The 18,193-nt window shown below is 34.8% G+C and overlaps 1 pseudogene; it reads left to right on the forward strand.

Moving 5' to 3' along the window:
• Nucleotides 1-1,284: 1,284 nt before the first annotated feature.
• Nucleotides 1,285-17,226, forward strand: LOC130981358 (2-hydroxyacyl-CoA lyase-like; annotated as a pseudogene).
• Nucleotides 17,227-18,193: the final 967 nt, after the last annotated feature.

Consider the following 18,193-nt stretch of genomic DNA (forward strand, 5'->3'; position numbering starts at 1 on the left):
AAAAAACTATTTACACATAAAATCAACTACTAAAATAAGCTACTATGTAATTCTGTATAAATATACGTACAATTTAATATATTTTTAGTGTATATTTGGTATTGCAGTGCCTTACAAAATTGCAACCACATCTTTTATTTATGATGATCATAGTAAAACTCGAGTTCTATAACAAAATATCGTCAAGCAATAAATAAAATATCAAACTATCCTAGGAGATATTATTTGATCTGGTAAGACATAATAGGATATATTATCTTTATTTCTAGCAAATTAAAGAGTATACATATAATCTTCAAAACCTTATGATAATTGTGCATATCCGAAACCTAAACTCAACAAACTTCAATGTTAATTTTAGTTTGTTCTAATTTCTTATCATTTAATCTTTTACACTTCATATCTGAGAGACTAAATGATAAAATATCAGAGTAAATATTATGAAATAAAAAATTAATTCTTTTGTTTGTAAAGGCTCTTATTTCATATGCTATCTTTTCAATCTTAATGAACCCAAGGCATCATCCCTAATACTCTTGACAAAACCTAATTATTATTAACCCACTCATGATGAGTTGAACCAAGTTAACCTTGTTAGAATTAACCACAAGGTTTCACAAGGCAAAACCCCCCAAAAGAGAGAGAATAATGCATAGGTTCTATCCCAGCATTTGGGATAATGTGGAAATTGAATGCACCAAATTCATGGGTGCATTAGAAAAGTCATTAAGATTGTGCCACTAGTAGAATATTTTGGTACATTATTGAATTGATTTCGCACATCTTCATATGAACATACGTGTGTTCATCTTTATCATCATCATCGACCATCTTTTTCTTTCAAGAGCTAACATTTTTTTTGAGAAATTTTGATAATTTGTATGAATTTTGATGTAAGCCTATGGTTTATATAGATGCAGTTAGCTTACTGATGATAAGGTTAAGGGAAAAGGAAATGAATTGTAGGTGTTGACTAAAAAATACGTATCCTAATATTTAGAAATGTTATAAAAGCTTAAGATTCTGTAGGATTTTGTATAAAATTTATTTCTATATATGTTTTAAACATGGTAAATTCTACTCTACCCTTCCTATAATAACATGTAAATTATCCTCTATGACATGTCATTCTTTAATTGATTGTTATGTTAACTCTGGTTAGGCTATTTTGTAATTAAATAATTTTTTAAAATGGGTAGTTGTATAATTTATTAAAATATTAAAAACTGAATTTTGCTTCTTCCCCAAATCATGCTTCCAAAGAATGAACCCTAATTCTCGGTAATGGCTTACGGCCTATTGCTCCTCCTCCATTCCGTCGCTGTCGTTGCGCCACCCGAACATAACCGCCTCATTGGGTATCCCGTTCTCTCCATCTATCGTGCCATCGCCGACCTCCAAAGCATCGCCGCTGCTATCGTCACAAGCAGCGCCAGCGTCTTCAGGTATCATTCTCTCTCACTCGGTCTCTGTTTCTGCCTTCTCTTAGCCCTTGATGACGTTGTTCAAGCACCATCGCTGTAGTTTTTGTTGTTATCTCCGCTCTCCTATAACCTCTTTGTTTCTGATTTTAGGCTTTTGTTATGTTTTTTCTTTGATTTATGCAATTTAATTTGGTCCAAAACTGAGTTAATTGGATTGGAAATAGGTAATTGGAAGAATATTTGCTTACATGTTCTTTTTTTACATACATAACACGACCTGTCTATTTTTGGTTCCAAGCTTTCTAAGATATATATGTAGGCATGACATTCAATGAAATCGTATTCTAAGTCTTTAGCTCTTTTAATTTATTTTAGGCTTGCTTATGTTTGGTCTTGTACTAATTTGGTGTTTTCTCTGTGTTTGGTAGTGTAAATTCTATTGGGGGGGAGGATATTTCAGGCAGAGGCAGAGTTTATATTCCATCTGACGGCGAGCATTTAGGGTTCATTCCAAAGAAGATTTGTGTTCTTCCATCTGTGATTGAGATGATATGTTGATTCATCTCAATAATAACAAACAGGTTCAATGACAACAATTAAAAGTAGCTAAATATTAGTTTATCATAAGTTTTCCTTTTTTTGACTTGGTTGCCGGCTTCGGTACCGGCAAATTGCACAGCTTTTGTAGTTCGGAGGCATCATTTTCTGTGTAATTTTTGAGAATGGAATTATGGAAAGATATATTAGTTTGAAACTTGAAAGTTTTTTCATGGATTGGTGAAAGCAATATTGTGTTGTTTCCTTTGGAATTTTAGTTGGTTCTAATTTCTAATGGAGAGAGAGAGAGAGAGAGAGAGAGAGAGAGAGAGAGAGAGAGAGAGAGAGAGAGAGAGAGAGAGAGAGAGAGAGAGAGAGAGAGAGAGAGAGAGAGAGAGAGAGAGAGAGAGAGAGAGAGAGAGAGAGAGAGAGAGAGAGAGAGAGAGAGAGAGAGAGAGAGAGAGGGGTACTGGAGAGTGGTGTCTTATTTGGGGTTGCAAAAGCGTAGCCTGGGGCATAATTGTTATTTTTGAGTATGCAATTTGTTGACAGTATAGTTTATCTATATTTATTGTAAAATGTTTCAAGGTTCAATGCATGATTTATGAAATGGCATAACAGATTACAAGTTGAATACTATATGTTTTATTTTATTTATTAACATTACTTTTTACTTTAACTTCATATTCCATTTGCAAGATGGGTTGATATCTTTTGTCAAGAGGAGCTATATATTTTTAAGTTTGGATCAAAAGTTAGTTAGTTGTTACTGTTTTTATTTTTTATTTTTTATTTTTTCACGGCATCTCCTAATCGCGATATACATGGTATAGACGCTTAGCCGGTAATTTTCAGGTACTTAAAGCATTCTCAAGTCCTACCTAACTAGTTGGCAGAATTCTCATGGTTCAGTCATTATCATTATTCCTCAAATTTAGAGTTATAATATGCATCAGCAATCCTAGGGTAGGTATCAATAATTTTTTTTGACTACATTTTTTTGTCGATATAATATTCTCTCTTATTATCTCCTTTGAAGTTGGTTGATATAAATTTACTCCACCATCTCTCTTCCCTTCCCGGGTATACGTATATAGTTCTTTGCTTTGCTCAATACGATTTGAATACGGTGCAGTGTGTAACATATCTAATCAGTTCAGGAACATAAAATGTTGAGATATTGATTAAGTTTGGATTCATGACAGAAAACACTCTTTTTTAAATATATATATATATTTATGAATTTTATGTATGCCTTACTTATGCAGGAAAGTTTTACAGGGCCAAGGATATTTTGGTCTGGTGCAACTCTTCGAACTAAAACTACTGGCTATGGGCTGGTAATTTTATCTTTTAATCCTTACACTTTGTGCAGTGCATGTTGAGATTCGAAAATGGGTGACTATGTATGAAATGTTTCTCCCTGATATCCTTCTCAATGACATATCCTTCTGTGGTAGTTCATATTAAATTTCTGCATATGCTTCTTCTCAATAAGATTGAAATATTTTATTGCTTATATGTATATCTGCCAGCTTATCATTTCAAAAAAAAAAAAAGAGAGGATGGAGGGGGGTCATAACATACTCATCCATTATTCCTAATTATGATCAAGAATTATAAATAGTTTTCTTTGAAACTATTATTTCAGAAGATCTTAAAGATAACTTTGTGATTCAACTGCAGGTTTTCTTTGCGCAGTTCATGCTTTCTAACATGAATAAAGAACTCAAAGGATTAAGGTTCGATTTTTCTTAAACTGATTTAATGCTTTGTTGATTCTAGAATACTTATCTAATTTGTTATTTCCTGCAGATGCGTGGTGAGTGATTTTCGAAAGATTGCAATGCATGTTTTGGAGAAGCTAATTGCTTATGGTGCTCTTCCCATTTCCGTATCAGGTGATTTGTGTTACCATAGTATAAAGAGTTTAGGAAAGAAATGAAGAATTATTTAGAAATGTATTATTTTTATTATTCATATTTTTCATCTGTAATTACAAGATTTTTACCAATATATAGACCAAGAGTACGCTAAGAATACACTCGTTATGGAATAATATCCTAATAAATTACATTAATTTTTTTTCTAATCCTCTTTGATATTTTCTTGATTTTGTTCCCTAATTATGATATTCTAATACTCCCCCTCAAGGTGAGTAGTGGGATCACCAATACTCAGCTTGGTTAGAACTTTAGCAAGGACTTGTCTTGAAACTGCTTTAGTAAGAATATCAGCCAGCTGATCTTCTGATCTCACAAATAGAAGCTCAATAATGTCATTCTCAATTTTTTTCTTTGATAAAGTATCGATCCACCTCAACATGTTTTGTTCTATCATGTTGTACGGGATTATCTAAAATGCTGATTGCAGTTTTATTGTCACATTTCAACTAGCTTGGCAATTGTGGTGGAAACCCAATCTCAGTCATCAATTTTCTTATCCATAATACTTCAGTTATGCCTTTAACGATCCCTCAAAATTCTGCCTCTACGCTTGAAAGAGCTACAACTTTCTGCTTCTTGCTTTTCCAAGTTATCAGGTTGCCTCCAACAAGTGTAAAGTAACCAGCTATTGATCTTCTATCATTTGGGTTGCCCACCCAATCTGCGTCAGTGTATGCTTCAACTTTCAAATGGCCATTCCTTTTGAAAATGATTCCACTTCCTGGAGTTCCTTTTAAATATCGAACTATCCTCATGGCAGCTTCCATATAACTGTCTTACTATTCCCACAGCATAAGCTATGTTAGGTTAGGTATGTGATAAGCAAATTAGTTTTCCAATTAGTCATTGGTACCTTTCCTTATCTGCTAGGGTGGCACCTTCTACTATCTTCAACTTGTGATTAACTTGCATGGGCGTATCTATTGGTTTGCAATCCACCATTCCTGTTTCTGCCAGAAGGTCCAGAATGTACTTTCTTTGGGAGATAAAGATTCCTTTGCTGGATCGTAGAACCTCTATTCCTAAGAAATATTTTAGTCTTCCCAAATCCTTCATTTCGAAGTCTGTAAATAAGTTCCTTCTTAATTTTTCAATTTCTTCATCATCACTTCCCGTTATGATCATATCATCCAGAGTATAGAGTATAGAGTTCCAAAGATACATATAACAAGCTCTAGATTTGACCTACAAAGTAAAGGCCGGCCAGAGTATACATATACATATATACAACCCAAAAGTTTACCAAAATACAAAATATAAATCCGGTTTCTCCAAGTCAACATCTAAGAGGGACAAAATATAAGTTCTACACAAAATGGAGAATACTACATATATATAGATATACAAAATGCAAAATATAAAATATAAAGTCTCAAGTAGATCTTCACTTCAGCAATGCCTCCATCATGCTTAGCGAGGTACCTCGTGTCTTACATATGAGAAACAACAGAATATGTATGGAATGAGAATTGGAGGTTCCTAGTATGGTAAAAGTGCCCATATAGATAATAGATAATGTCTCGAGAAGTCAGAGGTAGTCCAAAAAACTCCAATAACCCATATCAAATCTTAGAGTTTTCACTAAACCAGAATTATGGTGACTATGTTTAAGAATTCTAATCTAACTCTTTATTTTATGTCCTCTACAAACCTCCTATTCACCAAGTAGAACAACCCTCAGCGCCTCCTTCACCCGCCAGAGGGATCTCTCAGAAACAAACACAGGCAAAATAGACAAGGAAAACATAGGTATAGATAGTAGATACAACAAATAGATCAGGTAGCAGTTAGTTACAGTTAAGTAAATAGACAAGCCAAAACAAATTCATACTCAAAACAAAAATACAAGTGCATATGATGCATGTCTGCCCTATGGCCGATGAGTCTCATCTGTTGGTTATCCATCCAAACCCGACAACATGTCTGGTAGCAAACCCTAGATAGTCCCTGCGTGCGCACATCCCAAGAGTCTATGCATATATATATATATCATCAATCATTTATCATCTCATTAGGGGAGTTCTGGGAGTTAAAGTGTCCAGTCACATCTTGTGACGGAGGGTCAACAGAGTATCGAGTCTCAACCTGGAGTAAGTAGTAGCAAGCCAATGCATCTACTGAAGAAAACTCGTGTCTCAGATAATATAATGCAATGCCAGATGGATCTTTCATATCATCCATATCATTCATCAATATCATCATCACAATTCATCAATATCACCATCATCCTTATTCATATCTCATATCACTTTACCCACGCCTCATGAATTCAATTTTGCACTTCACCATTCTCCCTCAATGTCAACCTAACTCCCTTACTTCCTTTCCTAAGCCTGACACTAGCTATCAGACCTTAGATAGGGGTTACAAAGGTTTGAAAAGCTAGAGGAATAGCTGAAAACTCAAAACAAGGGTCATGCGTATATGAGCCACTTGTCGCGTACATAAGAATTTGTAAAAAGACAGTTCCGCGTAGGCATCCACTGTCTGCATACGCGAGAATAGTGGGCAGAGAAAAAGTCATGCGTGTGTACGCATGATACATACTACGTACGCATGAATGTAAAATGACATTGTCGCGTACACAACCTTCTTCTGCATACGCGAGTGTGTTGCTATAGCCTAATACTCGCGTGTGCGTAACAATGTCGTGTATGCAACCATATCAATTTTGCCAAGAAGCTGTTAAGTTCAGACAATTAGTTTTTTATACCAAACTATCAATGCATATAACTTTTTGTAAAAAATCATTTTCAATTTGTTCTTCAAATATTATAAACTTCTCGGATCCAAATTTGATTCAAAACAAATTTCACAAGATTTGGAGGTCCAGAAGCCAAGTTATGGCCCGCTGAAGTTGGTCAAAGATCAGTGTTTACCAAAAGTTACTAATTCTCTAATTTTCCAAAATTCTCATTACAAACCAAACCATTCAGAACCAAAACCAATCCCAAACATTCACACACATCACCAAATATTAGTCTCCTACTTATCAATCATTTAATCATCTAAATTATCAACTTTTCATTATTAACTCATTGCACGCGCGCACACACACACACACATACACACACACATTAATTCCATCAAATCCAACTATTCAAAACATTCAAGTCTATCTTATAGAAACTAGCCTAAGTTTTAACATAATATTATATATTATCTACAAGAAACCAAAATCATACCTTGGTTGGTTCCTCTCTAAGCCACAAAACACCACAAAACCTCTCGTCCACAAGCTTTCAAAGTCTCTAAAACAACTCAACAAGCTTCAACCACCAGGATTTTGTCCCAATTCACCAATTTGACTCCAAATCAACATGAAATTCAATCTAATTTCACATAATTTCAATATAATCAACACAAGTGTTCACTAGTTCACTAATTAACAAAGGTTTAGTTGTTCTTCACTTTATCCACCAAGCACTTGGATGAAACCTAGCTATATCTCGCATTAGAGTACCCCTAAACCATCAAAATTACACAATTCTCAATACCCATGTACCAAAAATCATGAAATTGAAGGGAGTGAAGAACTGGGTAAGAAATTTAAATTTCTTACCACTTTATCCAGATGGATTTAAAGATCTTGGCAAGACAGTTGCGTGACCGCAAATGGTGTGACGACCGGAGTTCCAGATTGAGAGATATGTATGATTGAAGATTGGATTTGGAATGGGAGTTAGGTTTTGCTCCTCTTCCCCCTTCTTAGTGTGAACTTGTATAATGTAAGGGAATAGTGGCTGAACCTTGTATATATATGTTGGGCCTTGGGTCCAATATGGGTATGGTTCAATCGGTTCGGTCCGTTGGCCTAATTTCAGGCCAAAATCTTTAAAATTAGTGTTTTAATACACATTTTAAATATTCTTACTTTTTCAAATTATAAATTTTAATTTTCTAATTTATTTGGCCCATAATTAATTTATTAGTTAATTATTTATTAATTTTCAGGGTTTTCACGTACCATGTGTCCAGGGAGCTATTATATAAATCAAAGGAATTGGCCAGTTCTCTCAGTAGTTTATGGGTCACATTCAATCCCGGGATATGTTTCATCACACCAAATCCCAATTATTCGACGATAGCTTTCTTTTCATCGGTCATCTTGCTGAATATTTCAGATATGGATCTTGTTGAGCACCTCAAATCATGAGTTTTCTATAAATAAATAAAAATTATGTTAGATAACTATATTTATACAACAAAAAGTTGTTTTAACATATATATGCGTACATTATATATTACTGTCTTTTTTTGTGGTGCTCTTCTCAGCAACTTTCTTGATTATCATTTTTTTGTAAGGAATAAAGAATTAGGTTAATAGATAATAACTGTAAGAACCGCAGCTAATCAACCGATTAATTAAGAGATTAATTATCCAAATTTGATTTTGAAAAGTTAGAGTGAGAATTTGAGGTTTTAAATATCATTTTTGGACTCAGTGGGTCCTTCTGAGTCAGAAAATGTGTTTTCTGTGAAAAACTGTGAAAAACCGCAAATCGGCAGTTGAACCGGTTGAACCGGTTCAAGTCTATCCGTTACCGCATGAGAAAAAGTGGAAACCATAAAAAACTTTAGAAAAACATTAGAAATGAAAAATCGGGCGTTAATTTTAAAGGTTTGGCCCGAAGTTGGGCCAAATGGGCTAAAAACGCTAACGAGTTGGACCGGTCTCAAGTTGGGCCCAAACCCAACATATAAAAGGTTCATTAATGAACCCTTTACGTCACAAACACACATACCCAGCTGAAAGAGAAAGGGAAGAAGAGAAACCCTTGAACACTATTCACCCATCTCTTCTCTTCGCGATATCTTGAGCTACGGTGCTCCGATTTACGTGCCGTCAGCGGCTACGCGTTTCTTGCGACAAGCTCTACAAAACTCATGTAAGAAATTGGTAAGGAAAGCTCTCCATAGTTTCTCTCTTGAAAATTTTGGATTTTCTAGGGCTTTGGGTTAAATGAGTTTTGTGATTTTGGATGTTTAGGTTTGCTCTAATCCTTGTTTAGCCTTGGGTTTTGACATCCAAATCTGTTGAAAAAGGTAAGAGCCATTAAACCCTTATGAATTTATGTTTAATTGAAACCTTAGGTTTATTTGAGGTGATTTGTATATATATAGTTTGATTTTTGTGGCTTTAGGAGCTATTGGAACTTAATTGTGCTTATTGGAGTGGAATTGAAAGCTTGGATTGTGGTTGGAAGCTTGTTTGTGCTAATTTGGAGGTTTGGTACATATAGGAAATCAGTCAAGGTATGGTTTCGGTTTCCTCTATGTAGTATATAATATTCATGGACACTTAGGCTAGTGACCCATAGGATATAGGATTGAATTTAATTGGTTGTTGAGTTGTTAAATGATGGTATGTGGTGATTTATGAGGAATTAATGATTGATGATTTTGATTTTGATGGATGATGGTAATATGATAATGATGATTGATTTGTGTAACTTGAAAAGGAGTAATGATGATGTAAGTGATGCTGAATTTGATGATTTGGCATTATGGTTATAAAAGTGTGATATATTGGTGTTGATGTTGAGGATGATGAAATGTGGAGGAGAATGTGGTGATGTTGGTGTATTATGGTATGACAGGTAAATTTTGATGAAATATGAGGTTTTTAAATGGTTTGGTATGATTTAGAATGTGTATGGTAAGAAATTGTGTAAATGGTGAAGTTGGTAAAATTGGGTTTTTGGTGAACTTTGTTCGATCATAACTTTTTCTCGGTTTTTGAAATTGATTGAAATTTATCTAGAATTAAAGATCTTTGAAAACCCTTTAAATCGATATAAAGTTTGCAAAATTTGGAATTTTGTAGAGGAAGTTATGATCATTCAAAGTTGGTATTAAAAATCTGAAATTTTGCAAAGTTGCAGAATTTCATGCTTTCTGATATGTACGGGCACACACTCTTGTGTGGACGCACAACCTGCGAAAATTTTGATATGTGTGAACGCACACACTTGTGCGCACGCACAGGCAGGGAAGTGCGTTTATTTGCCGCGCTAGCACAGCTTGTGCGCGCACATATCTAAGGGAAAATTTCAATCTGTGCGGACGCACAGGTCTGTGCAGACGCACAGGTCTGTGCGGACGCACACGTTGGGAAGGCCAATCTGTTAGGGGCGCTGTCACAGGTTGTGCGAGTGAATAGATTCTGTAAGTTTTGCCACCTGTGCGTACGCACACCCCTGTGCCTACGCACACATTTTGAAATTTTCTGGGCGTGCGCACGCACAGACCCTTGTTCGGCCTCACACGTCCTGTTTCTCAAATTTTACTTGTTTTTCAACTATCTTACATTCCCAACAAGGTTGTAAGCTTCTATAATACCATTTTAAGACTTTTAGGCTTGGTTTTGAGTATTAGAAAATGGAGGCCTAGGTTTCTGACGTACTGAGGATGGGTTGACGTTATGTGATGAATGGTTGATGTATGAGATGAGGATCGAGGAACTATTGAGTTCGGAACTGAGATGTGAAATTACAGTGGTTGAGATGAGTCGAGGACTCCGATTGAGATGATGGATCTTTGTATACTAAAAATGCTTTTTGAAAACCACTGAAATAATGTTTTTACTGGGATTATGAGACGCTATGCGTCTGACAGGGACGATGGTTAATCCCGCCTGTCGAGGTAGTGATAGCGGCGTAAGGACGGAGGTTAATCCTGCTTACGTTGAGATGTGAGGTCTGAGACAAGAGTATCCTACTCGCATCCCTTCAAATCTATAGAGTGTGCATGTGCGGGTACCTAGACAGTGATCTGAGCACTATATCTCGGGGGTTCCCATATGAGAAATCCGAAGGGCAACGTCTCCATGGAGATGTGTTGGGTTGGCAGTTGAACCGACAATGTGATATCACAGCCAGTAGGGCAGGCATTCATCATGTGTATTTTTTATCCGTTTGTATGCTTTATTTACTTGTAATGGCTTGCCTAATTGAATAACATGCTTACTTGCTATTTGAATTATTTGCCTTATATACTTCTACTTGTGCCTTACTTGCATTGTATATTATCTGTGTTTTCTACTGGGATTGAGGAGGTTCGGAAGGCGGTGGCGATGGGATCGCAGGGAGGATAGGTTGGTGAAGGCTGTGGGACAGCGGTGCTTGGCTAGAATAGAAATCCCTTAAGATAGATTACCCGGTTTATTTATGTTAAGGTTTATGTTATGCTCATCTGTTTTAAAATGCTTTAAGTTTGAATCTTGTGATGGATATGGAGCTTAGGATTGCCTTTGGCGTCCCGGGGTCTTATATCCTATATCACTGGGCACTGTTACCATACTGAGAACATCCGATTCTCATACCATATTTCTGTTGTGTTTTTCAGATGCAGGTCGCAACCCACCTCGGTGAGTTATTTTGGATGGTGACAGGAGCGGAGGATCTTGGATTCTTTTGAAGTCTTTTGTTTATTTTGTTTATACATCTCTCACTTTTGTATTTTGTTTTGCCTAGAGGCTTGTATATGAGAGAACAAAACTTGTATAAGCTATTTTCAAATTGTCAAGTTTCTGTATGGTCTGTATATGGCTAGCTGGCTTAAACTCCGCGAGCCGTGGCTAGTTTCTTATCATATTATACACTTACTTTTTGTTATATTACCTTTGTATCTTGTGCGTTAAGTTAGTAGCTTCGATAGTACGTTTGCGCTTTTGAAATCCTGTTTTTGAGCTATATCTTTCATCGGACTTCTAGCTATACTATTCTTTATATATATATATATATATATATATATATATATATATATATATATATATATATATATTATATATATATATATATATATATATATATTATGTATGAGCTTAGAACTATCATAATCTCTGATTAATCTTTGCTTTACGACACGAGGTAAAGTTTAGGCTAATTAGGGTGTTACAATAACACAATATTTAACTCATCAAAATCAGTTAACTATGTACAATATAAAATCAGAAGCACTACAACAATATTCTATGGCCTAATTACACCAAATACAGGACAAAAGCACCGACCAATTGTACCTCAATTCAGTTAAAAAGCACCGAAAGTACGTAGTGATTACTTGCCACAAACTTAGTTCAAAAGATGCAAATCACTCAAACATGCACAAAAATGCATAAAAATCACTCAAACATGCACAAAATTACAATAGAATCACTGTAGAAATAATCTATGCCCTAATTACACCAAATGCAGGACGAAAAAACCAATTACACTGATGACACATCATCTTAAGCAATTTTTAGGGTTCTTTTTCATTCATTTTCTAGGGTTTTAATCAAATTTCTTATGTTTTCTAATAGAATTTCATAAATAATCAAATATTTAGAGCCGAGATAGTGTTTCTGTTTAAGAGACTTTGGCTCAAAAACAAGAAATAATTAGATATTTTTCACAAAGAAAACACAAGTACATAAAAAGCGTGACCTAAGAAACAAAACCATGCCCTAAGAAAGAGAAGAAATGGAGCCAAAGCACGCAAGGACACACGCCCAGCAGACAGCTCTCATGCCCAGCGGACCACTCCCACACTCGGTAGATGTGACACATGCCCAACGAACCTTCGCAAGGCCTCCTACACGCCCAGCAGCCACTCTTGCATGCCCAGTGGACCCTCCTTTCTTCCTCGTTCCGCCAAGCGTCCTCCGAGCCCTCTATACACACGCCCGACGTATGCGTGACCCTGGAAGGTGATTTTTGGGTTTTTTGCTCAATTTTCTCTTGATGCATAAGCATCTTTAGTTGTTTTCTTTATTATTTTCTTGAATAAAGTTAGTGATTTCCTTGTTATAATTGAGATTTTTTGTGCTTTAATCAATGTTTTTTAGAGTTGCTTTGAATTCTTTTGTTATAGGAGATTTTGAAAGAAATCTAGTAAGAACAAGTATGGGGAGAAGTAAGCAACCATAGCACAAAAGAGCAAGGCATGGAGGAAGCAAGTAGAGGAGCTCTTGAACCAAGCAAAGCATCATGCGTACAATGCATAGCATCATACGTTCAATGCATGCAAAATTATTGAAGCCCCTAGAGTGCCAAGAAAGCCAAACGTATAACGCATGGACCATGCGTATATACGCACAAGCCAAGAAGCACCTCCAGGAGCCGAAGCCAAACCATGCGTACTACTTGAGAACCATGCATTCTACTTGTCTCCTCATATGTACAATGCATAAGCAAATTGCACTTCCAGTAGCAAGCCTCCAACCTTGCGTTATACTTGAGATACCATGCATTATACTTGAGACACCATGCATATAACGCATGGGCTTAGAACACCTCCAGTGGCCACTTCTCAAGTCATGCGCTCTACTTGCTTCCCTTACGTATAACGCATGGCTTAGGCTATCATCCAAGGACTTCACAATCCTTCATTAATCTCTCCAACTTCAAGTATTTTGTTGGCCCGAGATTGAAATTGCAAGCCCAAGATTTCAACAAAGTAAGACACCAAGTTCTGAAGTTCAATTACAAGGAAGATCATTTGCTAATTAAGAGTTATTAAGAAAAGTTTTCATTTGAATTAGATTTGGTTCTATTTTGATTTAGTTTGAATTTGAATTCTAGGTTATTGTTTAGGTTTTAAATAAGTCCTTATCCACGGACAGAGGGGGAACCATTTTTTATACCATACTTTACAATTCCTTGTTTTGACCATGAGCAACTAATCTCCTTTGTTTAAGTTATGAGCTATGTTCATTTTTTAATGAGTTATTAATCTAAGTGTTTTACTTTATTTGAAGTTTATGCTTTGATCTATTTCATGATTAAGTATCCTGAATAATGTTTCGTCTTCTCTTTCTGTATTTCTTGGTGAAGATTTGGAACGTGGCTTCGAATTTTCCTTTAGTTTTGGGAAAGATTTTGAGCATCATTTGAAATTTCTTTGTTTCCGTTTTGATCGAGAGAGACGAAGCGTTTTTTATATTAATGTTCGTGCTAGTGAACAGTTGCACGAGTGCGTGTTTACAGATTCTATATTTTGAAATTGGTTTTTGTTGAGTTTGGACTAACTTTATTAGACTTGGATGCCAACAAAATTTGTATATATAGCACAACGGAATAGTCTAATAGTTATTTTCAATAGACTAAAGTACATTTAAAAAAATGACTTCAAATACTTTCCAAAAAGAAAAAGTAAAATTATTTTACAAAAAAATGTAATTTTAAAAACAAAACTAATATGTTTTAACATCTCTAGACAAATCTTTTACAAAATTTGACTTCTCCTACTCTTATTAAATTAAATTAAATTATAGTTTCCTTTTTTAAATATTATAATTTAACTTAATTATAGTTGTAATGCTTAGTTTTTGTATTTCTCTGTTAACTTAGTTGTTTAGATTCAAGTATACTTTGTTAAAATGACTAAATTTTGAATATTAATAAAAAGTTAGTATAATCTTAGAGATAATACTCAATTTTAGTTTCTCAATTTGCACGGGAGTCTCACTTTAGTCTCTGAAATTTCAATTGTCTCTATTTAATCTTCAAACTTTGTGAATGTAATTCATGTTAGTCTCTGGCATAATTTGCGACGCACAAATGTTAACGGAACATTGACGTAGATAGCTAGATGCCACGTGGACTCTGTAAAACGATGTCGTTTTGTTTTGGCACTCAAATAGCCAAAAACAAATTGAAACTTTTCTTCCTAAAGCAAGTGATCCGGAGTCCTTTTTGGGTTATTTGAGTGCCAAAACCAAAATGACATCGTTTTACAAATTCCAGTATGGCATTTGGTTGTTGATGTCATCCCTTCATTAACGTTTTTGTATCAGAAATTGTTTTTCGAGATGTTTGTAAAATTTGGAGACTAAAAAAAGAGAATTAAAATTTTAGGAACTAAATTAAAATTTGCATGAACTTCGAGCACCAAATTGAGTATTAATTCTAAAAAAAATAAACGGTAAAAATAATTCGAGTAAACGAGATAGTTTTAATTAGGTTAATTACTTTGCAAGTCCCTATAGTTTCACCGAATTTTCAATTAGGTCCCTAGCTATACTTTTTTCTTTTCAATTGGGTCCTTAGATGTTAATTTTTTTTCAATTTAGCCCCTGCCATGACAAAATTATTTGAGATAACAGAATATTCTGTTAAAAAAATCAAATATTCTTACAATTGGGTTAAAAAAGCAAACTGAACCTACCTCCAATTTTTCAAAATTCTAAAACTACCCTTGACATTTTGTAGAACCCTAGCCAGCGCTTGTCCTCTGAAGTCGGTGGCGTTTCTCCTCTGTTCGCTGGTGTCGTCGTCCATCTGTGTTGTCGTCGTCTTTGGTGGCGTGAGCATCTATCGTCGTCCGTCGTCCTTGGTCTGTGCTGCACTACTCTGCGCTATTAGTGGCAACTCCATAACACAGACGTCACTATCGAAGTCTTGGTTACCTCCACAGCTTTGGAGGAAGCTCTTCAATTTCTCTTAAATTGAATTCATTGAACTGAAGAATTCAAGAAAAAAAAGAAGAAATAAATAAAAAATGGGTAATCAGAAGCATATTCTCAAAGATCCCCAATTCGCACCATTTCTCACTTCACGTTCCAACATCAACCTCAAGGTGAAAATTCTGCTAATTAACCTTTTCAATTTTTGCGTCTTATCTCAATTTAGGGTTTTAAATTTCACCGCAATATGTCTAATTCCCCTTCATGTATTTCGTTTTCTGGATAAGTGGTGAAATTTGAGTTTGAGAAAACTGAGTAAGGGTTTTAGAATTTTTAATTCTTGTTCTTTTGTGGTAATTCAGGATAAGTGACGAAATTTGAGCAATGGCACTCAAGGATCCAAAGAAAAATCTAGGATTCCTAGAATAAGGCTGCGGCCCCTGATGCTACCGCAGTTGCTGCTGGTAATGCCATTATTGTTTCTGGGAAAGATGCTACCCCTGTCACGACTATGATTCATCATCAACCTGATCCTTCTATTGCTGTGGGTGATTTCTCTCAAAATGACGAATATGCTAAGAATCCTCTGCGGCATGCGAATTGATGTCACTAATTTTATATGGATTATTGTAATTAAATGATGTGGATTAAGATTGTAATTCTGATTAAAACGGTTGTATGTCTTAACAAAATAAGAAAGGTATTTTGTGACTTTTGAATTATTTTAAGACTTGGTTGCTTTTGTTTATCTTCTCTCCAGATACAATGCAATGATTTTAGAAGCGCTGTCAGCTCTGAAAGATACTAAATCTGACCTGAATTTTATTGTAATGGTTTAAGGTTTACAAAAAAAATATATATATATATATTAGTGAGGAAAAGATTGAGCTGAGAAAATCCTATTTGGTTTTGGTTGGTAATGAGAAAATAGTTATGGAGACTCTGAATAAGGAGATTAAAGATGATCCTTTTTTGTTTAACCAGGAACCACCCTTGGGTGGAAGCTATATGAAAAAAGTCTAAGGATAATGTGGCAAAGATGGAGGCTTAGATTGTTAAGGATGTTCTGCCATTGAATTTCTTAACGCCAATGAGGATCATAAGAATGCAATTTTTGGAGTCGGAAGCCGGCTCCGGTAATGGTGTCCGAGGGTGCAAACACCATGAATGTAGGTAGGGTTGTGTTGGCTCAGACAGAGCACATGACTAGGTTGGATGCAGGGGCTTAGGGGACTATAGGGGTTGGCCTCGATTATTGCATTGCGGCTGCAGTAGCTTGTCCCCATTGACTTGTTGCAGTTGAAGGGAATTTTGGATTCAGATTTAGTGCGATTGAAGTTAAGGTAGATACTGCTGAACCCATGCTTATGTTTATCTATTTAATTGCCCTTCCATTGTGTTACGTGAATTGATGCCGTTAGCTTTAGTTACATTTTCATCCTCATATAATGGAATGGTTCTTATTTTAGTCTATACATGAAATTTTTACTACCATTGTTTTGAACTAGGATCTTCCATGAACTCTTTTATGTTTCTCTGTCCATAGCTAGTAATTCTATGATAGAGAGGATTACATAAGCTAGTGTAATTTCTATTAAAATCCCAAATTCTAGACTGTTGCCTTATATGTCTTATCTTTTGTCGATACTTGAAAAATATGTATTGCCTTATGTCTTATCTTTTTTTTTCAATCCAGACATTAGTTCAGTAATATTACTTATGGTAGTGAATGTTTTCAACAATGGAGGGGTATATGGTGGTGACCGGTGACCGGAGAATTCCCGAAGAGATGAATGGACCTCACAAAGATGATCCTGCTCCGATTTTCTTTGTTTCGAAAGCAGGCTACCATGCTTTGATTGAAATTTTTAGTGAAAAAGACTATCTTATTGGAACACCTGATGAACTCAAGTCTGCTCTTTATTGTTGATCCCTATGCTGGTTGTGGGAAGTTGCAACACACTAGAACTGATTTCTAGATTATCTGTATAACACTCAAATTACGTTTTATATGGTTTTCGTTTTTTAGATTTCAAATTTCAATAACACAAATTACATAGCCTTGTGATTCTTTATGGTGTACCATGATATGATAAAGATACAAACTATATTCTATAAATCCACACAAATGTAAAATGTTACATGATCATAATAAATACTTGAATGATGAAACTGAATTTTATACTAGTATTTTTGCTTCATTTTATCCATTCTTTTTTTGTATGTTCTTAAGATAAAGTGATTTAAAAGTAAAAAAAAAAAGAAGAGAAGGTATCTTTGATACAATTTGTATATAAATAAGCAAAGAAATGATAGTAACACAATAAAAAGGATTATAAAAATATCTTTCATGTCGTAAAATAATTGAATAGGGATTATAGGAATATCTTTTATTGAATAGTTATAGTTTCATCGAATTTTCAATTAGGTCCTTATATATTTTTTTTTAATTAGGTCCTAAGGGTATACAAATAATTTCACAATTTACTAACATTTTTTTGACGTTTAACGTTAATAAGGACTAAATTAAAAAAAATTAATGTATAAAGACCCAATTGAAAAAAAAAATATAAAGACCTAATTGAAAATTCGATGAAACTAAAGATTTTGAAGAATAATTAAACCTTTTAATTAAATCAATTATATTCTTCTATTGATTTAATTTTGTGTGTTTTGGTAGCCCAAAGGCCCAAATCACCTATAATCTTCTTTTGTCAAAAATGAATAAAAGCAATCTAATTTTAATTTTAAACCGAAGCAGAGTTTGAATAAATTTAAATTCATACAAGGATTATGAATCAAAAGTGTTTTTAGATTTTAAATGTTGATGTTGATTGTAGGCTTGATGTTACATTAGGGGAGTATGGAATCGGTTCCCTTAAATGATGATTATTCTC

Source organism: Arachis stenosperma, chromosome 5, assembly GCF_014773155.1.
Source record: "Arachis stenosperma cultivar V10309 chromosome 5, arast.V10309.gnm1.PFL2, whole genome shotgun sequence".
NCBI lineage: Eukaryota > Viridiplantae > Streptophyta > Magnoliopsida > Fabales > Fabaceae > Arachis > Arachis stenosperma.